This window comes from Neofelis nebulosa, chromosome 4 (assembly GCF_028018385.1).
Source record: "Neofelis nebulosa isolate mNeoNeb1 chromosome 4, mNeoNeb1.pri, whole genome shotgun sequence".
Taxonomy (NCBI): Eukaryota; Metazoa; Chordata; class Mammalia; order Carnivora; family Felidae; genus Neofelis; species Neofelis nebulosa.
Genome location: NC_080785.1, coordinates 111,935,020 through 111,962,507, shown reverse-complemented (window position 1 = coordinate 111,962,507; position 27,488 = coordinate 111,935,020). Strand labels below are relative to the sequence as shown.

Genomic DNA, 27,488 nt, shown 5'->3' with positions numbered 1-27,488 from the left:
AGCTACCCAGGTGCCCCTCAGATAATTTCCAAGCAATAGTGATGTCTGCTCCGTACTCCATACCCAAATTTAACATCATTTTTATTCATAGTGTTCTGTATGTTTGTGCTATGCATGAGGCTGATTCCCTTCTATGTTCTACAACTTCGAACACTGGTTCACACAATGAGCATCGCCCTTAGAATAAGAATTTCAAGTTTGAATGTGAGGGTAACTCAACTCTGACATCTTTCTGTTGGTTGTTAGCAATGATTTCACTAATCTGCTAGTAGGGATGCATCCTTTCCATTCTTCATCATTGTAAGCTTGTCTCTTCCTCTCTTCTTAAGTTGCATGAACTTTTCCCCATGAGGGAAGGGCTCTCCTTTAATGAATTTCAAGTTTGAGGTCAAAGAAAGGCTCCAAACCCAAATGCCCAGGGCTTGTTCCATTTTTGGATGATACAGGTCATTCAACAGCTATTCACTGGTTGCCTATTTTATCAGGGCAATGTGCTAAATTATAAGAAGTTTAGGGAAATGGATAAGGCATGTTTCTTGCTCTTAAGAAATTAATGAGGTGGAGGGGCACCTGGGTGGCTCAGTGGGTTAAATGTCCGACTTCGGCTCAGGTCATGATCTCACGGTTCGTGGGTTGGAGCCCCGCATTGGGGTCTGTGCTGTCAGCTCAGAGCCTGGAGCCTGCTTTGGATTCTGTCTCCTCTCTCTCTCTGCTCCTCCCCTGCCCATGCTCTGTCTCTCTCTTAAAAAATAAAATAAACCTTAAAAATTTTTTAAATGAAATTAACGAGACACAAAGGGTCATGTATGCAGATAAATAGGTAGACAACATCATGACAGGTAACTTAGAAGAGATACAAATTAGACTCAGAGGTCTAGAGTCTGTGACAAGTAACAGATATATCATTTACATAGTTATGATTTTAAGTCCAGCCCTTCATGGGAAAAGTAATCGTATAAGAATTTCTAATACACTGTAATAAGAAACACTCGTTTGTAGGTGATCTTTTTTTTTTCTCTCCTCCGAAGTCCCACAGTGGAAGGTCTTTGCCGCCAGGGCCATGTTTCTTGACCTGAAGGATGGCTCCTGAGGCAAAGGTGAATTTCCCGGAAGGACAGACACTCCTCTCATGGGTGACCTCCTTCCATGCTGACCCAATCTGACAACCCTGCTCTGCATGACCAATCTCCTTCCTGTTTCGGGGGTCCAGAAGAGTCGTGTTGGCTGGGGCTTGGCTGTGTTGTTTACAGCAGTATCAAAAAACCTAAACTGAGCTGCTCTGACCTCCTGGCATTTACCTCACGTACCACTTACTGAGAATTTAATCAGATACCATTTCATGGCATTTTTTCTTTCACTGTTACTTAACACCTTTTGCCCATCATTGTGCTAGTCAGATGGTATTTTCATCACTGCCTGTTTTTTTTTCAGTCTTTCTTCATACCTAGCACAGTGTCCGACACATGGGTGCCTGGAACGAATGAATGAATGAATGAATGAATGAGAAATTTAACTCTTCCTCTGCTTTCTCTGTCCAAGTGGATGTATTGTAAGCTCACTGAGGGCAAAGGTTGCTTTTTACACCTCATATCTCACAGTGCCTCACACCCAGTGCTCAAAGAATTCAAGGAGATTGATGGGAACAGCTTATTTTCACCCTGGTCGGGACCTACGCCAGGCAGGAGAGGTGATGGCAGAGGACTTTGGAGGAAGATTCCATTTTTTTTATCCCCCCTCTTTGCTGATGGACCCTGGCCTGTTTCCTGTCTCAGTATGAATCCAGGGACAGAGACTATCAGCTCAGGAAGCTCCTAGTTGCTTTCTCTTGTATCCGACCAGATAAATAATTTAGCCCATTCCAGTGCCAAGTCTGGGCCGCAGCGTTTCCAAGGAGGGGACGCGCTGGCCTTGGCTAACCGCACGGCTCTGCTGTTCACGGGCCCTCTTTCAGCGTGGCACTGTGGTAGTCAGAGGTGTCTTAGGCCAACAAGAAGTGGAATTTCCTATGTGTGGGGCAAGACGGCCTTCAAGAAGAGGATTTATCACCAGCAGCTAAACCTGGCAACTACTCATCAGGTAAGAACGAGACGACTTAGTTACCTGCTCTGCAAAGACCCAGGAGAGGTATTATTAGGCTGGTTTATATTACAACCACTTTGGAAAACTTATGACAAGTGGAAGCAAGCAGGTTAAATGTGAGCCACTGGGAGTCAGGCTGGGGGCAGGCGCAGCACCCAGCATCCTGAACAGAACTTAGAAGTTTCACTAAGAGCCCATTCGAAAAGCTTTCCCAACATAATGTGTATGAAGAATGGTAGTATTCTCTTGGTTTTTGGAATAATCGGAGCGCTTGCCATTTTTGTTATTCTGGTACTAAGTGCACTTAATTATCACGTGCAGCCCTCACTCTGCTCTTGGAGACATGTGCCCTTTCTGTTTGGTTGGCAGACCGCGTGCACACTCCGCTTGCGGGTGCCACATGGCTTATGGGACATTGTCTTTGCTCCTGACCATTAATGCGTGAATATGTTCCCTGTCTCACTTGGATGTAATCCCACCATCAAGTACACTTAGAGCGTCACTCTGTAACAGCAGACTTAATGAGCTTAAACTGAAGGTGAATCTTGATTAGATAAATAATCAAATAAAAGCGTGATCTTTATTAATAAGTCAGCAGCAGCACCACAAGAGAACTCTTTTGATGAGAGAAATCTAGGGTAGGATCAGCACATCTTTAGAATTTCAATGAGATACCTCCATATCTTTAATTTATATGCTATCAGAACCTCTCAGCCTGACTTTTCTTTATTCAAAACAGGCAAATGAATAGAAATCAGCTTTGGGAGTCATCCCCAAATCGACCTCAAGTGCAAACTATACTCCTTAGGGTTTTTTCAGTGGGTGGAAATTATAGAAGAGGACAGTTTCTGCCTCTCCTCGTTTTTGTTTCTACAAAAATGAAGACCCACTCTTCTTGGGTTTGGCTGCTACTGATTCCTTCTCTTCTGTGGCCTGGCGGGGAGGTGGCTGAGGGCAGAGGGGAGTAGCACTTCTCTGACCCCCTCCAAGGACTCCCTGTCCACAGCACCCTGCCTGCAATGGGGCTGGCTCCCAGCATCTGCCCTGACGGGTAGCCTTCAGGTGGCAGACTTACTCTATTCTTCCCTGGGCTGGATCCAAAAGAGGAAGGGGATTGTGTAATGGCTCTGACAAGCTCCCAAAGTTACTTGCATTGCTAAAGACGCTTTAGAAACAAGCTTTAGTAAATATCTTTGGTGTCGTAAGCTCCCTTGTGACGCAGGAAAAACACGTGGGCTTTTGGAAACAGCCAGACTCTGGTTTACATGCTTGGGTCGCCACTTACTAGCTGGTAACGTGGGTCAATATGATTTACCCAAGCCTCAGTTTTCTCATCTGTAAATTAAGGATAATAATACCAATGTCATAAGTTGTGGCAACGATTACGTTATTATATTACTATGTAAAGGGGAAGAGGGGTAAGGAGGTACTTGCGTTTGCTGTGTATCTATTCACAGGCATTCCTATGGGAATTTTCTTTATTCTCCTGTACTGTATGTAAACAAAGTGGCTGGCAGGCAGTGTGAATTCTTTCTCCTGCATGTTCTGCAATGTTGGGTAAGTAAGCCAGTGGTCACCGAAGTTGCTGAAATCTTATGTTTGCTTCTTCTCAATTTAACTATTTGCTATGTCTATGGTTGATTTGACTGTGTGGTCAAATCTCTCTTAAAGTTTCGTCTTCAGGAGGTCAGGGGGCTGCAAAGTAGGCTGAGCCATCATCTCAGCCATCATGAGGAGAAAAGCTCCCTGACAAGATTTAGAGGAATTCATTTGGTCATGAACGTCAGAGAGAGGCAGGGGCTATCAAGTGACATCCTAAAAGCCAGAAAAGGATTTTGCAGTGAGCAGGTTTCCAGGAGCGAAGCTGGCCCACCCGTCTGAGTGGATGGACTACTTTCTGACTTGTGTGTCAAATGCGATCTATTCACTGCTGATATAATGCCTGTGACGATTTTGTTCTCACTTGAGTTGTCTGCTCTCCGAGTTTTTTTCTACTCTCATTTTAGAGTTCCCGATTTGGAGCCTAAGACCCTAGGAGATGCGATCTTGTTCCTTTCTTAGTCTAACACAGGCATCTTGGGTATTTTCAGAAAAAAGTCCTTGAGGACTGGGTTGAAAGCAGGCTTATCTGCCATTTACAAAATTCCGGGTGATGCCAGGCACTGCTTATCTGTGTTGTGCCTTGGCTCCCAGAACATGGTCTGACAGTCCTCACTTGTAATAAGGCCATTCTCTTCACCTGCTAACCCTTTACTGTCCTTTGCCAGTTTTTTTCTCACCAGGCTAAGAAAACAATCATCTGTCTGCATTTAATTTGCTCTTCAAAACATACTAGCTTGAAAATCAAATAAAAGAGCTGAAAAGTTCTTGATTGTGAAAAGCTTGATTTTGCTTGAGGGCAAATCATGTGTTTGAAATGTCTTACATTTCCACTGGAATTAGAAATACATTTCCAGGGACACCTGCGTGGCTCAGTCGGTTAAGTGTCAGACTCTTGGTTTCAGCTCAGGTCATGATGTCACAGTCTCATGGGTTCAAGCCCCACCTTGGGCTCTGCGCTGCCAGCATGGAGCCTGCTTGGGATTCTCTCTCCTGTCTCTCTGCTCCTCTCTGACTTGTGCTGTGTCTGTTTCTTTTAAAATAAATGAATAACCTAAAAAAATTAAAAAACAATACATTTCCACATTGAGAGAGAGAGAGAGAGAGAGAGAGAGAGAGAGAGAGAGAAATACACTTCCCACTGGAAATGTAGGCAGCTGAATAGTAAGTTCTGGCACTGGGCCCTCGGGTGCCAGATAAGCTGCAATTACAAAATTGCTGTCCCACCCGATTCTGATAATCCCTGGGCTTTACTGGACCCAGTCCTGGGAGTCAGTGGATTTGAATATGTGAGACATATTCAAATACGTGGCCTGACCCCAGCAGTTCTTTCAAGCCCTGGGGTCCTCTTTCTTTCCTTCCTTCCTTCCTTCTTTCTTTCCTTCCTTCCTTCCTTCCTTCCTTCCTTCCTTCCTTCCTTCCTTCCTTCCCCACACCTCTTCACTAGCTTGTTCTGCAGGCTTGACAGGTCTGAAGGCTGAGTCCCTATGGGGAGAACCAGGGAGAGCCTGGGAACGGTGGGTAGGAGCAAGCTTAGCAGGTGACCTAAAGATGTCACGCCAGGTCAGGGGTGACAGGGCTCAGCCTCAGATGAATATCACCACTGTCCTCCTTGATTCAGCAACCTCTGTATCTCACCCATCACCCAATTCCATTGGTGGTACCTCCTCAACACGTCTCTTATGTACCCCTTCCCTGTAAGGTACACAAGCTTTGATGACCCAGCCACTGCCTGGTGCTACACCTTCCTATCACCTCATGCTCCAGGCATGCTGGGCTGCTTGCAGCTCCCCAAACAGGTGAGGCTATGTAGCTCTTGGCCTTTGCTTAGGCTGATCTCTGTCTAGAATGGCCTCTCTTCCTCCTCCTCCCCTCCTTCCTCTCCCTCCTCGTCCTCCTCCTCCACTTCAAAAACTCCTACTTCTCTTTTAAGGCTCAGCTCAATAGTCACCATCAATAAATCTTTCATGTCTAGGGGCGTCTGGCTGGCTCAGTCGGTAGAGCACACAACCCTTGATCTCGGGGTTGTGAGTTTGAGCCCCATGGTGGGTGTAGAGATTACTTAAAAATAAAAAAATCTTAAAAAAAAAATCTTTCATGTCTCTACATAAAATTGGCCATTCCTTTCTTTGGGCTTCCACTGTCCTTTGAACCGAAATCAGATTCTATATATAAGATATATTGTTCTTATTTATCTTTATGTATGTTTCCCTATTAGATTAGGTTGTAAGTCACTTGAGGGCAGAAGAGTGTCTAGGTCACATCTGTATCCTCAACACTTTTTACAGATAGTTACGAAATAAACATTTAACTAAATGCAGAAATGGATCCGCTCCTCACCCTCATCCCAGGTATCTTTTTTCTTACACATTTTGTCAAAACAAAAAGCAATGACTGGCTTCCCAGAATGTGGCAAGCCCTGAGTCCAAAGGGCTGAAAATTCACTTCCTGTCAGTTTATAAAAATCATCTTCTTAAGGATACAGGAATGTCCGCCCAGGTATTAAGAGAAATTGTGGGTGTGAGTCTGTTGTTGTTGGGCTCAGCTCTTCCCCCCGGGTCAGCCTGCCTACATCAGTTAACTTCTCTTAACCTGGGCTGGACCTGACCTGACAGGACACGAGCCCACACTCTGCTAATACTTCTCTGAGGTGAGGACTATGAATCAGATATATTCCCTGGCTGAAAAATGTAGACACACAGGATGTAAATCCTTGAAGGCAAGGTATGTGTATTGCTATATTCTCTGAGGTGCTTTGTCGAGTAACTAACTATTAAAGAAAAAAGGCCATAATAAGGGTGTGGCATGTTTATCTCATGTGTAAATAAAATGATTTGCAGAAAACCATAATTTGTGGTCATTTCCATATTTACCCAAGAACTTGTAGAGAATCGGAGTGATAAAAAAATGCTCGCATATATGAATCAGGATAAACTCGTTGAAGATAACACATTCTACTCTTTTATGATGTCTTAAAACATATGTTATTCTCTGCCTTAGTGAACTGAAGATACCAAATGTAATTAAACATTTTCTCAAGGATTCAGGAGTAACAATACAACTTGTTGTCATAATATGCCATAGATACAGAGATGACTCTATTCATTAGGCTGCGCGAAAACAGACCCAAGATTTGCTTTCATGAACAAATCTTTGCTGTTGGTGTGGCTTTTAGCAATTTACCTCTTTTCATAGAAGCAAAGCATAGAATGTCTAGGTGCACAGCCCTTTGGCTGTGGAACACTATGCTAAATCAGGGGCCAAGACAACAGTCTCCAGAGATATTTCTCACTCACTTTCAAGAACATTATCATCACTGCTCATCAGGGGCTTTCACATTGGAGAAGCTTCCAATTTTGACTTCAGAGTAAAAAAGTGCTTTAAATTTATAGTTAATTTTAAGCAATCTATAAGTATATTCTGGATATCCACTTTGTATTTATACTAGGTATCTGAGAATAATAAGTTTAAGAACCTTTTTTTTTTTTTTGTCCTTAAGACACAGTCTACTGGGGGCCGTGGGTGGGGGCGCCTGGGTGGCTCAGTCAGTTGAGCGTCCGACTTCAGCTCAGGTCATGATCTCATAGTTTGGGAGTTCGAGCCCCACGTCGGGCTCTGTGCTGTCAGCTCGGAGCCTGGAGACTGCTTTGGATTCTGTGTCTCCTTCTCTCTCTGCCCCTCCCCTGCTTGTGCTCTGTCTCTCTCTGTCTCTCAAAAATAAGTAAGTGTAAAAAAAAATTAAAGAAAAAAAAAGACACAGTGTACTGGGAAACCAAAGGCAAATATGAAATCACAAGTCACATAGCGTTATAATTATACATGGATTGAATAAATAAGTATATATAAATAAAATATATATTATAAACTTATAAATGAAATATATACATAAAATATAATTTCTAACTAACTGTCACAAAGAAACGCGGGACTGTCAACTTTCTGTGAACTTTCAGGATACCAGTGATAAAAATTACTATAGCTAAGTTGTAATTTGGGAGCCACTTGGACTTCAGAAATGTCCCAGTCCAGAACACTCTGGAATTAGATCAGAACACACTGACAGCCTGCTTGATAACTTATGACGGCCAGGATGCTTTGACCAAATAACCTTGACATGCTCCGAGAACACGTGACTAGACAGTGCTGTTCCGGGGGAAGGGATGTGGTTCCATTCTTCTCTGCAGCTCTTCGAAGAGCCGCCTCAGGGCCTGGCCTGTGTGATGCACGCTCAGTAAATATTCTGGGCATATGACACTCCAACCCACATGATACTACCTCTTCTCTGTCCTCACCATATTTGTATTTCTCAAAGGGTAGTCCTACGACGAGTCATTCCAGAACTGCCTGGATGCTTCCTGCAATTCAGGTTCCTAAGTCCCACTTCAGACCTACTAGCTCAGAACCTGCCAAGGGTGAGGGCCAGGGACCTGCCATTTTGACGAATAACTGAGGTAATTTGAGGAACACTTCTCTCTTTTAAAAAGTTGCTTCAAATTTTATCTGAAGAAAGATAAAGGCAAAATCTTACCATAATAAAACTTAGTGCTTCCATCTGATAAAAGCATTCACCTCTAGTGTGATCTCTGAGTGCATTTACTCTAGTGACTGGAACCTTCTGTGTGACTTCCCCTGTGTCACCCTCGCTGGCACTCCAGCTGAGAGACTGCACAGTATGGCTGCCTCAGCGAGCCATTGAGGCACAGAGTGGTCTCCTGGAGAAAGTGATACCCGGTGGTTTGGGACATCAGCTGTGTGGGAAGACTTCTTGTTAGCTGGCTCCCCAGACAGGAAAATGAAGAGTCCTACTTTAAATTTTTTTTTAATGTTTACTTATTTTTGACACAGAGAGAGAGAGAGACAGAGCACGAGCGGGGGAGGGGCAGAGAGAGAAGGAGACACAGAATCCGAAGCAGGCTCCAGGCCCTGAGCTGTCAGCACCGAGCCGGACGTGGGGCTCGAACTCACGAGCTGTGAGATCATGACCTGAGCCGAAGTTGGACGCTCAGCTGACTGAGCCATCCAGGCGCCCCAAGAGTCCTACTTTAAAAAATTTTCCACGATACCCGGAACTGATTGTTTTTGTGGCTTTTCATACGATGGGAGAAAACGACGGGCTACAGAGATGAGGGAAGTCAGCTCGGTAAACTAGTGTGTATCAAGCCACTGTCACAGAAGCCAGGCCTTGGGCTGGCTCTTGGAAGAGATGCGGACACGAATGAGCCAAGGTCTCTTCCCCTAGTCCGTCTGAGTATAGCGTGATGATGGCAATGACAGCCGCAGAGCAGCATGCTGTGGGGAACCCAGACCTAGTGGCCACACAGCCACCAAGGGGAAGGGCATTTCTTGCCAGGTGTTGAAGGATGTGTAGGAGGTAGGGAAACAAAGGAGGAGGCAGTAGAAGCAGAGGGAGGAGAGTAGCCACAGGTACAGAATGGAGGTGTGGACAGGAAATGACTGTTGCTGTGGCTGGGGTTTAAGTTTTGTGGGGCTGGGAGGGGAGAGGCTGGAGGGGATGAGGCTTCACAGGCAGGCTGGGGTCAGGTTGGGAAAGGTCTAAACCTTTCCACAAATAGACGCGGGTGCTCACTTTCTATATTTGAGTTTCCTGACCCATCAAGCTGAAGCAACTTCTGACTTTTTAAAAACACTTACCAGAATCCCATATTTGTGAGTATCCATTGCCATTTCAGAATCAAGCATAATTTATTCAAAAGCCTAACTAAGAGCAGGAGAGCGAAAATGCTTGCTAGTTTATTTTACAAAAACTCTTTTTCAAAGACAACTCCTGGTACCATATTTAAAATCTTTTTTTTTTTTTTTTTTTTTTTTTTGGTCATGCAGACACCCAACAAGAGCTCATAACCAGGGATTAATGAGGTGGATCCTGGAAGATTCCATCTTTCTCAAAACTTTACTAATAGGAGCCTGCATTTAATTCATCTCCTCCTTTATTACTCATAAAAATATGAGTTTAAAGCTTGAAAACAAGGAGTTAACATTTTCTCACAGTGATGGGATAGGTTCACCTAAAATTTTAAGGCTGCCTGTTTAAAGAACATTTTCTGGCAGATTAGGATGTATTTTGGATTAAAGTAGCTTAACTATCTCTTATAATGAGCATTCATAGTACTAATGACAAAAGATTGTTCTTGAAAAATAAAGCATTTTAAAATGCATGGCTTTAAACAGCATTTTAAAATGCAAGGCTTTAAACAGCACCCTCTGCTCTCTTCCCAGAGGGTTTCAAATGGTTCTGCCATCGAGCCCATGGCCCGCTCCTTCCTGCACAAAAATGGTTACGCTCCAGAGAAGCCCTCAGAAAAAAAGCCAAAATGAAAATCAGCCAGTTTTAAATACCTGGGCTTTCAATAGGGTGCCATTTACTCATAAGGCTTACATAGACTCTTTCAATTATTTAAAGCTCTCCAGGAAGTTATTCAACAGAAGAGCCAAAGACAGTTTGCAAAACTGATAAAATACACATGTAACTGAATGGACAGTGGAGTCATTTAAGCAAACAATCTGGCCGTATCTTTTCCTATATTTTTATTTTAAAAATGCAATTTCTAGATTTCCAGGAAAAACTATACAGTGTCTGACTAATATGCCTCTTGGCTAGTTTGCCATCATTCCAGGAGCCATTTTCGTCTAAATTCAAGTCATTATCTGTGGCAAGACACTTATGCAAAAATTTAGCACAGATGTTAACTGAAGCCAATATTCTGAAATCTTGACAGCGCCTATCAGACCTTGGGGTCAGCCTCAGCCACAACGTGCAGTAGTGTAAATGGAAAGAATACATTCTGGACAGGATTCTCAAAGAGCCCCTCACATGAAAATGTGTCCCTGCTCCACACAGAAAAGCAGGCTGGATGGACACGCAGTGTGTGTTTGGTGTGTATTTACAATGGGAGGGAATGAGAAAAGTGGACAGAAACAGACCTCTGACCCCAACGCGTGAGGGCAGAGCGATCCCAGCACCCAGATGGCTCCCCAGCTGGGCCCTGCGGCCACAGCACAGAGACCTGTCAGCCGAGGAGCTGGGACAGCTCAGGCTACCGAGGTTAGGAGGACTGGGCTGAGCATTTTGGGGACCAAAGTGCAATTGTCACTTATTACGAGTAATAATAATAATTATCATTATAACTCTTATTTCTTGTGTACTTATATATGTGCCAGGCACAGTATTCCTCATCTGACATAATACTCTCAAGCTTCACGACTGCATGAGATGACGGTGTATTATTATTATCCTTATTGTATGAAGAAAACGGACTAACAGTTAAGCAACTTGCTCAAAATGGCATGGCATTAATAAGTTGCAGAAATAGGATTTGTCTGCAGAAGGACCTTTCCTTTATATGGCTTATTTGAGGTAAAGAAGAAACCTGGGAAATCTTTGTACAGATGGCATTAACTCAGATTTGTAAAAGTATAAAAAAGTAAAGGCAAGGGCCATTAATCAAATGAGCCAGATGCCGCCCTCCCCCCCCCCCCCCCCCCCCGGGCCTAAATCTCTCCCCAGGGTGGTTAGATGCTTATTGGGACTTTCAGGCCCCTAGGGCTCCAGTTAACCTGACACGCTAACCCCTCATTTAACAGGAAGCCAGATTTCAAGTCACGGCCCAGAACACAAATACCAACACTGAACAAAGTAAAGAGAAGTGAATGGCAGTGCTGTGACGGAGACCTTGAATTCTATTCTGAAGAAAACTGGAGACATTGTTAAAGGTCCACAGCCGCACAATCTGTGTGAATGCACAATCGTCTGCCCGAGCAATCTTCAGGCACAACTTGGGGAAGGCAAGGAGAGGGGAAGAAGCGGCACCGGAGCAGTGGGAAGGAAAGGAAGGACCATCACAACATAGCACCTGCTGGCCTTCTAGCTCGGGGGGCGGACAGTCCTACCTAATTCACAGCCGATTTGTACGGCACTCACATACAGAGTGGTACACTTTTTGATGTTCCTCATGATTACCTGTACAAGTTATTTTAACCCTGACATGGGGCAGATTTGGGTTTGAACCCTAGATTTAATCGCACTACTTGTACGATAAAAATAAGCAGAGATGTTACCTTTGTAGGACATTGTGAGAACTCGGACAACACATGCAAAGCACCAGCATTTAGTGATTCTTCAACACAAATTACTTTCCTTCAAAGAAATTTCTTCAGGAGGCAGAGAAAAGTGTGATAACCTAAAACATTTTCTGTCTAGTTAAAAATGTTATCAGATGATGGCACTTAAAGGTGCCGGCACCAGTTATTTGGCAAATGTAACTTTGTAGACTCTCTTTCCTTTTCCAATGCCTGGGAAACAGTTTTGGCACCACTCAGAGCATAGACTGACAAGGGGGATTATCTACTTATTTAAAGGTATATTTTACTCCACAAGTAAGGTAATAAACTTTTTGTGGATAGGGGCTTTGTCCACGTAATTACCTAAATAGTGCCGGATAAGTAATAGCAAAATTGTCCACACAATAAAGGCGAATCAATAGGAGAGTTGGAAAAATATTTTAGGAAACTTCCAAACAATTTAGGGTAAAGTAAGCCTTGTCCTCTCTCTTTGTAAACGGACTCAGAGTGGAAACAGGAGTCTCAGAAAAGTAAATTGGAATTAAAAAGTTGCTGATTTAGAAGATCTCTAAGATGGGCTGAACATTCTCAAAGAGAAAGAGCAGGAGGACCGGACACCCAGCCACTGGGGATCTTAAAGGGAAATTCTCCAGACAACCCCCAGAAGCATTTACTCCTTGGAGCATCTGCCTGCAGCCCATTGACTGTCCTTGAAACAGGCAGAGTGACCTCCCTCTAGGAGCTCGGCTGCCTCGAAGATGGTGACACTTTGCTGAGGCCAAAAGGCAACCTTAGCTTAACATTATGTCGACACCCCACCCCCCAGCATCCTTTAAGTCTACTTTAACATATAAATATTCCTTTGGAAATTTCCTTTATCTCTACCCGCTTCCCCATATATGTTGGCGATCATCCTCCAAGCTTATGGCCCCCTGATATACATCTGAAGGTCTCATGACTGAACTTTTACTAAACAGTAATAAATGACCTTTTCCTAACAACAGCTAGCCCCTCAAGGTCCTGGAAACCTTGCTTCCAAAATTCCTTAGAGACTCTCGCTGTCCCTAACCCCCTCCCAAACTGAAGGTTTATAATCAGTCACCCATCATAACCTCAGAGCAGCTTTCTGCCCATGGGTCCTGTCCCTGTGCTTTTAATAAAATCACCTTGTTGCACCAAAGACGTCTCAAGAATTCTTTCTCGGCTGTCAGCTCCGGACCCCCACCACCACTCAACTGCATCACTTAGACTCAGACCATCAGGACAAGACTTTAGTAAAACCACTGTCAGGCTCTTCTTTGTGTACTTCTTTATCTCTTTGGCCATATTTTTCCCTCTTTACTGGTTTACTAAGGGCTGGTGGCCATCCTAACTTTTTAATTTGTCTCCCCCAGACTATTGCTTTTGCAGTGAATTTTAAGTATGGTATACAGATATGTCAAACTGATGTTACCAATAGTGACACAATAAAAAAAAAATGAAAAAAAAATGTCCCTGCATTGAGAGAGAGGGATAACAATTTTCTTGAGATTGTTAAAACAAACAACCCACAAAAAGCACAAGGCCCAAAATGGTGTCATTTAGACCACGTTCTCACATCAGTGCTCTATAATCTAATTGCAGTTTCAACCTCCCCCAGAAATATAGTCTTAGCTGGTCAGTCAAGAATTTTTCAGTCCCTGCCAGTGAATCTGCACCAGAGTCCTTTCAGGGTCCCCAAGGAAAGATGAGGTCATCTGCATGATAGGGCACTTTGCTTCTCTCCTGCCCCAGAAAGCTGCCTCACATAAAATAATCCTTTTCTTTTGCTGATAACTTTCTTGTCCCCACACTGGGCTGTAACAACCTTCTGTTTAGTCCCACTCCTCTGGTGCCTCTCCACGTGCTAGGTGGGGGCTGCCCAATTCATGAATGGGTTAATGAAGCCAGTTAGAACGTCAGATTTACTTGGTTGAGTTTTGTGATTTAACAGGATGTGATAGCGATTGTTTATCATGAGCCCTTAAGACAAATCTACCTCCAGCCCCAGTAGCGTTGATCATGTCTCTATTGCAGCACTCAGGGTCTTTTTTCTGTGTAGGAACCAGGCTCTTTGATGCTGATCCAGGACCAGGACAACTGTTTTATCGGTCTTTTAGTTAGACCAGGTGTACAACTCTCCAGTACCCTCTGGGGGTTATGTCTTCTTGTAAAGAGTCTGAAGGGATAGAAACCCTTCCCACATTGGTGGGACAGATTTCTGAGGGTAACAATCCCATCCCCAGGTGCTGCTCAACTCAAGTGATGCTTGGAAATTTCTCCCTCGATTTGGTCAATATAGAATATAGTAAACAAACCAGTTAAACTTCCTTTGCCCAAAGAGCTATGAATTAGCATAATCCTTGATTTTTCCATTGCTAACCAAAAAGAGTCTGTGCCATTGCTGACACTTCATTTTGTACCTAGATTGACATCGCAGGGGAGGTAGAACAATTTCTGTTAAGAACTGTTAAGGAAGACTCAGGGAGTTGCTGGGCCTTGTTTTGATGGTCAGACCTGGAAAAGTCTAAATTGTGCCATGAGAGTGCCTTCCACTCACTTCTTGTAATACCTTGTCACACTTGTATATCGCATAGCTTGATGTGTTTATTCAGAGTCTTAAGTCTACACAGCCACTGTCCTAACACATGTTTTGACAAATGATTTGAAGACAAAAACAGGACAAATTCGTGCTGATCGACAAGTAAATTAAAATCTGACCCACAAGTAAAACCTTCTCTTCAAGAAGGATCAACGATAATGAAGATTGTCCGGACCAACCCTGATGGTCTCTCCTTGTGCTTGGGCTGAGAAGACTAGAAGGGGAGGGGGAGAAGATATCAAACTTCCACACTCCTAGGAAAAGTCTGGCTGTTCTAGAGCCAGGGTAACAAATCAATATCGGAAGTGGTTTTCAACCTGGTTAATCAATCAATGACAACTTGCTTCTGTGAACGTGTCTCTGGAACCATTCAGTCAGCTGGAGCCTCAGACTCTGAAAGGAAGCCAATCTGAGGCCGACTCACTCAACTGACCCCTCTGCTAGGACGGACTCCACCCACCCCTGCCTCTGTAATGGACACAATCCATCCTTCTAAAGGTGACAGCAACCTTTGTAACAACACTAAACCAAAATAAGCTCCTGCCCGCGATCCTGAGTTATCAGTCAGCTGTGTTCACTGGGAGTATCTCTCACCAGTTAACCATTCCTGCATCTAAGAAATCAATATACTCAGCTTTTTTGACTCCAAGATACTGAGTGCTGGTCTCATCCTTTAATGGTGGTAAATAATTGACATTTAATTCAGAAACAGACAAAATTAATATGCACTCATGAAATGAACGTATTAAAGCAACTCAACCTAATCTTTCTCTACCATGCTTTGACTTCTACTGACCCTGGTGCCAAGCCTCCTTCCCCTTTTCCTTCATTTGACTAAGTCGCACCTGTAGGGTGACCGAGCCGACCCTCCACATGTCCCCATAGGTGTGCACTTGACCGTATGCACGACTGACCTGACTGTATCTTATTCTGGTCCACGAGTTCCTTCCGGGCATAGAGTTTGTCTTTCATTTCTAGATCCTCAGCACCCAGGCCAGGGTCTGACATATTATATGCCCAAAAAGTATTTGTTGAATCAAATTACGGTATGATAAGAAAATGCAATATCTCTCCATTGGAAATTATTAGTCTCTCTGATACCAATGTTACTCAGTTGAATTTTACCTGTTATTTAGAAAGGCTTTCCTTCCCTGCTTGTTTCTCCCTTCAATTCTGAAAGGCCAGATCTTGCTCATTTTCATTCATCTAGTTCCTAAGAACTGTTTTCATTCATAAGTCTCTTGATGATGCCTCTTCCCCATTAACCCAGGCCTTGCTACTTGCTATCTCCTTCTCCCCACTTCCCTCACTGTACTAATTTTGAATTTCTAGACCGTATCTTCTTTCCTTACTATGTGTGCTTCCCATCCCTTTACATCTTTCTTAGCTCAATGGCATGTTTTGTAATATTAATTTAAGAAAATTTTATTTTGGTAAGAACACTTAACATGAGATCTATCCTTTTAACACATTTTTATTTATTTATTTATTTATTTATTTATTTTTTTATTTTTTTATTTTTGGGACAGAGAGAGACAGAGCATGAACGGGGGAGGGGCAGAGAGAGAGGGAGACACAGAATTGGAAACAGGCTCCAGGCTCCGAGCCATCAGCCCAGAGCCTGACGCGGGGCTCGAACTCACGGACCGTGAGATCGTGACCTGGCTGAAGTCGGACGCTTAACCGACTGCGCCACCCAGGCGCCCCTTAACACATTTTTAAATGTACAATACAGTATTATTGACTCTCGCTACGATGTTGTACAGTAGCTCTCTTGCTACCATATTCATCTTGCTTAACTGAAAATTTATGCCCACGGATTAATAACCTCCATTTCCACCTCCCCCAGTCCCTGGCAACACCATTCCACTCTCTGATTCTGTGAATTGTACTATTTTACTGACCTCAGAAAAGTGAAATCTTTCTGCGACTGGCTTATTTCCCTTAGTGTAATATCCTCAAGGTTCATCCATGTTTTTGCATATTACAGAATTTCCTTCTTTTTTTAAGGCTGAATAGTATTCCATTGTATGTACATGCTACATTTTATCCGTTCATCTCTCAATGAATACTTAGGTTGTTTCCATATCTTGGCTATTGTGAATAGTGCTTCAATGACTATTAGAGTGCTGGTATCTTTTTGATATTCTAATTTCAAATATTTGGATAAATACTCAGATGTGGGATTGATGGATCATATAGTCTTTCTATTAAAAAATTTTAAAAAAATATTTATTTATTTTTGAGAGAGAGAGTCAGAATGTGAGTGGGGAGGGGCAGAGAGAGAGAGAGACCCGGAATCCAAAGCAGGTTCCAGGCTCTGAGCTGTCAGTACAGAGCCTGACACGGGGCTCAGACTCGGGAACTGAGCCCAAGTCAGACACCCAACCAACCGAGCCACCCAGGCACCCCGGATATTTCTATTTTTAATTTTTTGAGGAAAAAACTTTCCTTTAATATTTTCCATAGTGGCCACACACTTGCCTTCTTAATAACAGCATTCCAGCGTTCCAATTACTTCACATCCTTGCCAACACTTATCCACATGCAAGAAATTGAAATTAAACCCTTATCTTACACCATACACAAAAGCCAACTCAAAATCAATTAAAGATGTAAATATAAGATGCCAAACTGTAAAATTCCTGGAAGGATACTTAGGAGAAAAGCTTTGTGACACTGGTTTTACAGCGATTTCATGGGTTTGATACCAAAAGCACAGGCAACAAAAACAAATGGGACTACATTAAGCTAAAAGTTTCTGTACAACAAAGATAATAACAGTAAAAAGGCATCCTGTGGAATGGGAGAAAATATTAGCAAACCATGTATCTGATAATGGGTTTATAATTTTAACTTTTGTACATATTGCAAATATTACTGTATCAGGCTCAGATGGCAGTAAACAAAATTTAAATACTACAAAGGTAACAAAAACCACACTATATTCTTATCCAAACCCAATAGGTCACACTATAAAGCCAATTCTTAAATTCTCATACTAAGTCAGAAGAAAGAAAGCATAGATAATAAAAATCCACATTTTACCCAAGCCATAATTTAGCTACTGCCTTGGCAAACCACGTATAAAAGTTATTAAGTCAGAGGGCAAAAGTAGCTAATTTGATTTTCAGCTCCTTTCCTTTCTCTGGCTCACCATCTGGCTTACACATCAACAGTGTAGTGACTAAATCACAGGTAATGGAAAGACATAGAGATCTCACTTGCTGCAGTCTCTAAAGAGTGAGAATTTCTTAAAAGACCCAGTTAGAACTTTAACTTCAAATATTCAACCATTCTGGGGGCACCTGGGTGGCTCAGTTGGTTGAGCATCTGACTCTTAATGTCAGCTCAGGTCATCATCCTAGGGTCATGGGATAAAGTCACATGTCAGGCTCCACACTGAGCATGAAATCTGCTTAAGATTCTCTCTCTCTCTCTCTCTCTCTCTCTCTCTCTCTCTCTCCCCCTTCCCTCCCTCTGCCCCTCTCCTACTCAGTCCCTCTCTCTTTCTCTCTCTCTTAAAAAAAAGAAAAGAAAAGAAAAAATTCAATCATTCTGTTTCTCAGCTTGGATTTTGTGAGAAGTGCTGTAGGTCCTATTCATTCAGGACTTACATACAAGATGTCATGATCTTGGCTAGAGCATACGAGTTTATGATTTATCTCATTCTTCCAGTTATGTAAAAACATCACAGAACTTATATGCTTACATAGTGGTAAACCAGATTTCCTAGGTCAGCCCCTGTGGAGAGTCTCTCGCTTATGATTTTTGGCAGGAGATAAAGAACTACTGAAACCTGAAAGCCCTAACCTTGAAGGCAGAGAGTTGCAAGGCCAGCAGCATCCAATACATAACTCGTTGGAAAACCCTCAGCTGACTCAAGGCACAGACAGAACCAGGTACTTCCTTAAGGGCCTCTGTTAACCACTGACCACGGCTACTGAAGCAGTCTTAGTTGAATGACAGGACCAAAGTCAGTAACCCTGCTGTAAGGAAGGAACAGCACAGTGGCCAAAAGTAAGGCTTTCTTGTCAGATGACTGGTTCTGATTCTGCTCCGCCATTTAATAACTAAGTTTGAATAGGGTACTTACCCTGAGACCTTGTTCTTTCCCATTTCCCATTTTACAAAATCGTAACATAAACATTTCATACAAAGGAACTGTGTCTAAAAAAAGAATCACAGCAATAATTTTTCCATTTCTTGGGGCGATGTAGTAGTAGGTCATGGCAGGTTAATGATCCTAACGCAACTAGTAAAACAGGAGTACATTGAAAACAATCACATTTTTAGAGATGTTACAGAGGTGTGGAAACCATAAAGACTGGATGGACTAAAACGCCAGAGAGGAAAGAGCCCTTTCAGGGCCATTTTCTACACCTGGGGCACATGTTAATTCTGGACTGAGGCAAAGAACTGGATTGGACACAGAGAGACTGTAGTGAGAGAAAGAGAGACCGGGGTGGGGGCTGGGGGCAGCTGTGCAGGCCGTGTGACAAACTGAAAACCAGAGGATCTGCAGAGAGGAACTTCCCACACATGGCCATTTCTTTACTTAGAAACGCTGAGTTATTAAGGCAATCTGGGATTCTGGGCCAAATACTTTTAACGGTCAGAGGGAAATCTCTTAGAGCCGCATGGTATGTAGAAGACCAAATCTGACTGAAGTGAGGTTCCCTGGCACAAGCCAGAGGTCTCCCTTTTGAGATGTTGTCAGGTTTTGAAGCTGTTCAGGAAGGAAAAAAAAATTAGCAAAGCTCAAAAAAATCTGAAGGGAAGAGCTGAATCTCCATAGTCTTTCAGGAGAGAGGATACAGAGATCCATGAAGCTCTCAGTCCAAAACCTGGAAGGACCATGACCAGAGAACAGGGACAAACAACAGGTGAACTAAGTGTTACTAAGGCTGCAACCCAGCCCTGGCCTTGCTCAACCCCTGATCACACTGAGGTGACTAGTCCCTTGCTCTGTTTTGCCAATGAGGGCAGACTCTTTCTTGGGGGAGGACAGCATTGGGAACCTCTTTGGTTCTTTTCCATTGTTCAGCATACAATGAATAATTACCAGACATGTGAGTAGGCAGGGAACTAGGACTGATAAAAGAAAAAAACAAAAAAACAAAAATAGAGTCAGGTTCACGAATTATCCAAATACTGGAATTAGCAGACCAATAAAATAACTGTTTAAGAAGATAAAAAAGAGGAAAAGATCTTTGACAAAGAGGATGAAAAAATTGGAGAAATGCACCAAAGAACTGGAATCTATGAAAAAGTAGACATTCTGGAAACACACAGACAAACAAACAAACAAACAAACAAACAAAAATCATAACTGAAAATAAGAATTCATAGGATAGTTAGCAGCAGCCTGACTACAGAAGACAGGGTAGTGAATCTGAAGATGGTTCAAAAAAAAGTATTCAATCTGAAGTATCGGAAGAAAGAAGTAGGAAAGGAGAATCCAGATAAGATCATAAGGGACACACGGCCCACATCTAAAGGTCTAACATACAGCTAACTGGAGTCTTACAAAAGGAGAGAAGGGAGAGAATAAAATAGAAGCAATATTCAACAAGATAAGGGCCAAAGATTTCCCCCAAACTGATGAAAACATTAATCTATAAATTCCAAAAGCTCAGTGAACCCCAAACAGAATGGGGGAAAAAAAAAAGACATCACACTCAGGCAGACATCAGTGAAATCACTGGAAACAAAAATGAAGAGAAAATCTTAAAGGAAGCCAGACAGAAAGCATACATTACCGTCAAAGGAACCACAATAAGACTATTGGCTTTTTAAACAGACACCATGAAAGCCAGATGCAACAGGCTGACATATTTAAAGTGCGAAAAGAAAATCTGCCAGCCGAGAATTCTCTAACCAGCAAAAGATTTGCTTCAAAAATGAAGACAAAATAAAGCCATTTGCAGACGATCAAAAGCCAAGAGAATTCATTACCAGCAGACCTGCACTACCGGAAATATTAAAGACAATTCTTTAGACTAAAGATAATTGCTCTTTATTGGAAGTTTGGAAGGAAGCCTGTAATGTAAGGAAGGAATGAAGAGAGCACTGGAGATAGCAATTTTGTGGATAGCTATCAAAGGCTGTTTAAACAACAGCAGCAGCAGAAACAATAACCACAAAATAAGGGTATGTAAAGTGTATGACAACAAAAGTACAATGAGTAGAGGGGATGAAGTTAAACTATTGCTAGGTTCTTATAGAAGCGGTAAAAGGATTAATGGAAGGGCAGACTCCAATGTCCAGAATGCATATTGAAATCCCTGGGCCACTACTGAAAAATTACATGAGTGTATAATTTTATTTTATTTAAAAAAATTTTTTTAATGTTTTTATTTATTTATGAGACAGAGAGAGACACAGCATGAGCAGGGGAGGGGCAGAGAGAGAGGGAGACACAGAATCCGAAGTAGACTCCAGGCTCTGAGCTGTCAGCACAGAGCCCAATGCTGTGCTCCAACCCACGGACTGTGAGATCATGCCCTGAGCTGAAGTCGGACGCTCAACCAACTGAGCCACCCAGATGCCCCTAATGAATGTATAATTTTAAAAGACAGAATAAAAATAATCAATCCAAAAGGAGGCAGGAAAAGAGGAATAATGAAACAAAGAAAACATAGGACATATAAAAACAAGTTGCAAGATGGTTAAATTAAATCCAACTACATTACTAATTATGTGAAATGTACATGGTCTAAAAGACATATTTATAAGAGGTAATACACCTTATAGTTTTGCCTTTCAGATTTAGGTCTTGTTCAATCTAGAATATACATAATTTTTGTGAACAGTAGATACTGTTGTAATTTCATTTTTTCCCCATACATATACCTAATTATCCTAGCACCATTTATCAACCTTTCTCTGATGATCTTCAATACTGTGTCTGTGATGTCAAGTTCCTAGGGTTTTTTTCCTATTCCATTGGAATATTTGCCTATCCTTATGCAAATGTTACATTGCTCTAAATATTACAGCTTTATAATATGTATTAATATTTGATACAAGATGCCATCCCACTTCTTTTTTTTTTTAATTTTGTGCATGTGTGTTTATTTCTGAAAGAGAGACAGACAAGTGCAGAGAGAGAGGGAGACACAGAATCCGAAGCAGGCTCCAGCTCCGAGCTGCCAGCACAGAGCCCAACACAGGGCTCGAACTCATGGAGAGTGAGATCATGACCTCAGCCAAAGTCAGATGTTTAACCGACTGAGTCCCCCAGGTACCCCACCACTTTATTCTTCTTAAAGATAGCTATTATTATCCTTTATACTTTAATGTTTTAGAATAAGCCTGTCAAGTTGAAAAAAAACAGTTCAAAGTTTGAGGCTGCTCTATATTCCGGGAAAAACTGACATATTTATAAGATTCAGCCCTTCTGTTCGTATCATGTTTTTTTCCACATATTGGGGTGTTCTTCAATGTCTTCAGTAAAGTCTTAGAATTTTCTCCAAAGAGGACTTGTACTGCTTTTGTTAGGTTTATTCCTGAACACTTGTATTTTTATACTATTGTAAATAATATATTTTCCTATTCAATTTTGATTTTCCTAATGGCTAATAATGTTGAAAATTTTATCATCTGTGTATTTGCCATCTTCATATCCTCTTTGGGTAAATTGTCTGTTCATGTATTTTGCTCATTTTCTTGTTGTTGCTGAGGGTTGTTTTTATTGTTATGGTTGTTGCTGAGTTTTGAGAATTCTTTATAAAATCTGGACAAAAGTTCTTTTGTCAGATATATGATTTACAAATATTTTCTCCCAGTCTACAGTGTGCCTTCATTTTCTTTTTTTTTTTTTTTTTTTTCCAACATTTTTTATTTATTTTTGGGACAGAGAGAGACAGAGCATGAACGGGGGAGGGGCAGAGAGAGAGGGAGACACAGAATCAGAAACAGGCTCCAGGCTCCGAGCCATCAGCCCAGAGCCTGACGCGGGGCTCGAACTCACGGACCGCGAGATCGTGACCTGGCTGAAGTCGGACGCTTAACCGACTGCGCCACCCAGGCGCCCCTGTGCCTTCATTTTCTTAACAGTGTCTTTCACAGAGCGAAACTTTTAAATTGTGATGAAGTCTAATATATCAATATTTTCTTTCATAGATTGAGGTTTTGGTGCCATATGTAAGAACTCTGTGTATCTCAAGGTCATGAAGATTTTCTTCTCTATTACCCTGGAAGTTTTAAATTCTTGTGTTTTACATTTATATATATGATCTATTTTCAGTTCATTTTTGGGTAAGTTCTGAGGTTTAGACTGAAATTCTTTTTTTTTTTTTTTTTTCCATATGACCAGTTGTTCCAATTGTCTTGATTGTATAGGATTTTAATTTATACAGGGGACTGGGTGATGACATAGAGAGGTCAGTGACATTGAAATAAGAATTTATTAGTTACGATTCCTGAGAGAAAGGGGCATGTCATGCCACAAAGATGGGAAAAGAACCAGGGTCAGTCAGGAGGCAGAAGGGAAGGGCATGGATACAAACTTTTGTTTTTTTACTCTATGGCAGGAAGTTGTTAGGTAGAGATAGCCACTATTTGGCAGGAAGAGAAACACAGATGTTAGAAATTGTGGTTGGAGATTTGTAATATCATGTTCAAGCAACCACAAAAGCCAGAATGCAGGAGAGATGTAACCTTGGGCAGTTAGTTTGGCTCTGTGACCAATGGATGCCAAATCTTCAAAGACAGAATCTATAAAAGTTTATTAGAACACCAATGCTGTTTGTTGAAAGACTATTCTTTCTTAATTGAATTTCTTTTGCATCTTTGTCAAAAACCTATTGACCATACTTGTGTGGACCTAATTTGGGGGCTCTATATTCTGTTCCATAGATGTATATGTATCTACCTATCTATCTTTGTGCCAATGCCACACTGTCTTGATTATTTTAGCATTATAGAAAATCTTATACTCAGTGTGATTCTTCTAACTTTATTCTTTTTCAAAATTGTTTTAGCTATTCTAGTTTCTTTGTCTACCCATATAAATTTTAGATCAGACTGTCTATAGCTGCAAAAGAATTCCTGGCATTTTGACTGGCATCGCATTAAGTTTCTAGATCAATTTGGGGATAACTGACATTTTTACTAGTTTGAGTCTTCCAATCCTCTTTGATTTCATCAGCATTTGCTTTGTAATTTTAGCATATAGCTCCCGTACATGTTTTGTTACATTTATACATCAATATTTCATTTTCTTTGGAGCAATTGTAAATAGTCTTTTTAATTTTGGTTTTGTACTTTGCTAATGTATAGAAATAAGATTGATACTAAACACATTAATTCTAAGAATTTAAAAAATAGATCCCTTGAGATTTTCTACATAGATGATTTTATGCAGATGTTATTTGAAAACAGGGAATTTTATTTCTTCTTTTTCTTTTGCCTTTTATTTCTTTTTCTTTCCTCATTGCATTAAGACTTTCAGTATGATGTTGAACAGTGACAGTGGACATCCTTGTCTTATGTATGAACTTAGGGGAAAAGCATTTAATTTTCCCATTTAGAATAATGTTAACTGTAACTTTTTTATAGGTTGCCTTTATCAGGTTTCTCTGAGAAGCTGAGTAAGTTCCCCTTCTCTCCCTAGTTTGCTGAGAGCTTCTTTTTTATTTTTTTAACTGTTTTTTTAAATGCTTATTTTTGAGGGAGAGAGTGCAAGCAGGGTAGGGGCAGAGAGAGAGGGAGACACAGAATCCGAAGCAGGCTCCAGGCTCTGAGCCATCAGCACAGAGCCCAGCGTGGGGATCGAACTCACAGACCGCGAGATCATGACCTGAGCTGAAGTCACACACTTCACCAACGCAGCCACCCAGGTGCCCCTGCTGAGAGTTTCTAACCATGAATGGTTGTTATATTTTTTTTCAAATGATTTTTCTGCATCCGTTGACATGATTGTGTGGTTTCTTCTATAGATTTCATATGGTAGATTACATTGATTAATTTCTGAATACTGAACTGACTGTGCATTTCCAGGATAAAACTCATTTTTGGTTATGGTATGTTATTCTTTTTATATATTGCTAGGTTTAACTTGATAATATTTTCTTGAGGATTTTTGTGTCTATGTTCATGAGAAATATTGGTCTGTAGTTTTCTTTTTCTGTATAATCTTTGGTTTCATATCAGGTAAAGCTGCCTCATAAAATGAGTTGTTGAGTGTTTCCTCCTCCTATCTGTTCTGAAAGAGGTTGCAGAATTGGTGTTATTTCATTCTTAAGTGTTCAGTTAAATTTACCAGTGAAAACTTGTAAGCCTGGCAATTTATTTTTTGGAATGTTATAAACTAAGAATTCAATGCATTTAATTGTTTAGGGTTACTGATTTCATCTTGAGTGGCTTTATGTAGTTTGCGGTTTTCAAGGAATTTGTCCATTTAAGTTGTTGAGTATATGTGTCTAGAGTTGTTTGTAGTGCTGCTCTCTTATCCTTTTAATGTCTGTGGAGACTGTAGTGATATGCCCTTTCTCATTTCTGATACTGGTAGTTTGTCCCTTAATTTTCTTTTTATTTGTCACTCTTGCTAGAAGTTTATTCATTTTATTGATCTTTTCAAAGAAACAGCTTTGGTTTCATTGATTGTCTCTATTTTTTTTAAGCTTTCAGTTTCTTCTTTCATTGTTTTCTTCTCTTATTTCCTTCCTTTTTGATTTGGATTTCTGTTGCTCTTCTTTTTCTGGTTTCCTAAAGCTAGCACTTAGAGATTTGAGACTTTTCTTCTTTTTTAAGCACTTACGCACTCAATGCTATAAATTAACTTTTAAGCACTACTTCTGCTGCACTCCATAATTTTAATTAAAAAAAAATATTTTTGAGAGAGAGAGAGAGCACAGACAGGGGAGAGGAGCAGGGGGGAGAGAGAGAGAGAGAGAGAGAGAGAGAGAGAGAGAGAGAGAGAGAGAGAGAGAGGCTCTTAAGCAGATTCCATACTCAGCAAAGAGCCCAATGCAGGGCTCGATCCCATAACCCCTGGGATCATGACCTGAACTGAAATTAAGAGTCAGACATTCAACTGACTGAGCCACCCAGTTGCTCCAATAATTTTTGATATATTGTGTTTTCATTTCCATTCAGCTCAACATGTTTTCTAATTTCTTTGAAGACTTCTTCTTTGAATCATAGATTATTTAGAAGTGTATAGCTCAATTTCCAAGTGTTTGGAGACTCTCCTGTTATCCTTATGTTGTTGACTTCTAGTTTAATTTCGCCATGGTCAGAGACAATACTTTGTAGGATTTCACTTCTTTTAAATTTGTTAAGGTTTAATGACTCAAGATATGTTCTATTTTGGTGAATATTCCATGTGCACTTAATGTTCCATGTGTTCTTTTTGGATGGAATGGTCAATAAATGTCAATTAGATCCAGTTGGGTTGATGGGGGCATCGAGTTCTTCTATATTCTTTATGATTTTCTGTTTACTGGTTCTAGCTGAGAGAGGAGTGTTGAAATCTTCAACTGTAATTGTAGATTTGCCTATTTCACCTTTCAGTTGTGTCAGTTTTTCCCTCATGTATTTGGAAGTTCTATTATTAGGTGCATACATATTTACTATTGTTATATCTTCTGGTAATCATTTTATCATTATGTGATGTTCTTCTTTATCCCTGGTAATCTTCTTTGCACTGAAGTTTACTTTGACATTAATATAGCCACTCCAGACTTTGCTTCATTAGTGTTTGCATCATGTATATTTTTCATCCTTTTACTCTTAAATTATCTACATCATTATGGTTGTAGTGGATTTCTTGTAGACAGCATATTGTTAGATCATTCTATTTTTAATCCATCCTGACAATTTATGTCATCTGATTGGTGTCACTAGACCATTTGCATTTTACTAAGTATTTTTATGGCTGGAATAAGGTCTACTATTTTATTGCTTGTGTTCTGTTTATTCCTTCTGCTCTTTGTTGCTCCTCTTTTTTTCCTTGTCTACTCTTGGATTACTTGAACAGTTTTTCGTTTTCCATCTTAATATATTATTGTGATTTGACTATATCTCTGACTATAGTTCTTACAGTGATTGGTTTGGATATTTAAAAATTACTTAACATTTCATAGTCTACATAGAATTAATATTGTGTCATTGTAATTAGAATGTAGAAGATTTACCACCTTATAAGTCCTGTTACCCTTCCCTCTTTATACTATATAAATATATCTCATGTATTATATTTAAATGCATTGAAAACTCAATCAGAAAATGTAGTCTTTTACTTTCAATCACTAAAGATATTCTAAAGAACTCAAAAGCCTAAATGTCCATCAACTGATGAATGGATAAAGAAATTGTGGTTTATATACACAATGGAATACTACGTGGCAATGAGAAAAAATGAAATATGGCCTTTTGTAGCAACGTGGATGGAACTGGAGAGTGTGATGCTAAGTGAAATAAGCCATACAGAGAAAGACAGATACCATATGGTTTCACTCTTATGTGGATCCTGAGAAACGTAACAGAAACCCATGGGGGAGGGGAAGGGAAAAAAAAAAAAAAAAGAGGTTAGAGTGGGAGAGAGCCAAAGCATAAGAGACTGTTAAAAACTGAGAACAAACTGAGGGTTGATGGGGGGTGGGAGGGAGGGCAGGGTGGGTGATGGGTATTGAGGAGGGCACCTTTTGGGATGAGCACTGGGTGTTGTATGGAAACCAATTTGACAGTAAATTTCATATATTAAAAAATAAATAAATAAATAAATAAATAAATAAATAAATAAATAAAAAAGAACTCAAAAGGAGAAGAATTTTCTATTATATTTACCCAGATATTTACCATTTCTATTGGTCTTATTTCATTCTTGATGTTTCCAGTTTCCTTCTGTCATCATTTCCCTCTGAAAAACTTCCTTTAGCAATTCTTTTAGAGTAAATCTACTCCCATAAATTTCAGCTTTCCTTGAAAGTATTTCATTTCCACTTCTGAAAGATATTTTCATGAGATATAGAATTCTATGTTGACAGTTCTTTTAACACTTTAAAAATGTTTTTCCACTGCCTTCTTGCTCCCATGGTGTTTGGTGAGAAATCACCATCTTTTCTTGTACTTCCCAGATAGGCATATATCTTCTTATGTAAAA

The 27,488-nt window shown here is 40.8% G+C and overlaps 2 protein-coding genes across 7 annotated transcripts in view; one reads left to right on the top strand and one right to left on the bottom strand.

Moving 5' to 3' along the window:
- Nucleotides 1–27,488, bottom strand: part of KBTBD12 (kelch repeat and BTB domain containing 12) — a 78,151-nt gene that overhangs the window by 25,784 nt on the left and 24,879 nt on the right. The gene's annotated exons all lie outside the window — the stretch shown is intronic.
- MGLL (monoglyceride lipase) overlaps nucleotides 1,927–27,488 on the top strand; it is a 246,811-nt gene continuing 221,249 nt past the window's right edge. The window contains exon 1 of the mRNA XM_058725790.1: nucleotides 1,927–2,076. The gene's annotated coding sequence lies outside the window, so the exon portion shown is untranslated. The remainder of the gene's footprint in view (nucleotides 2,077–27,488) is intronic.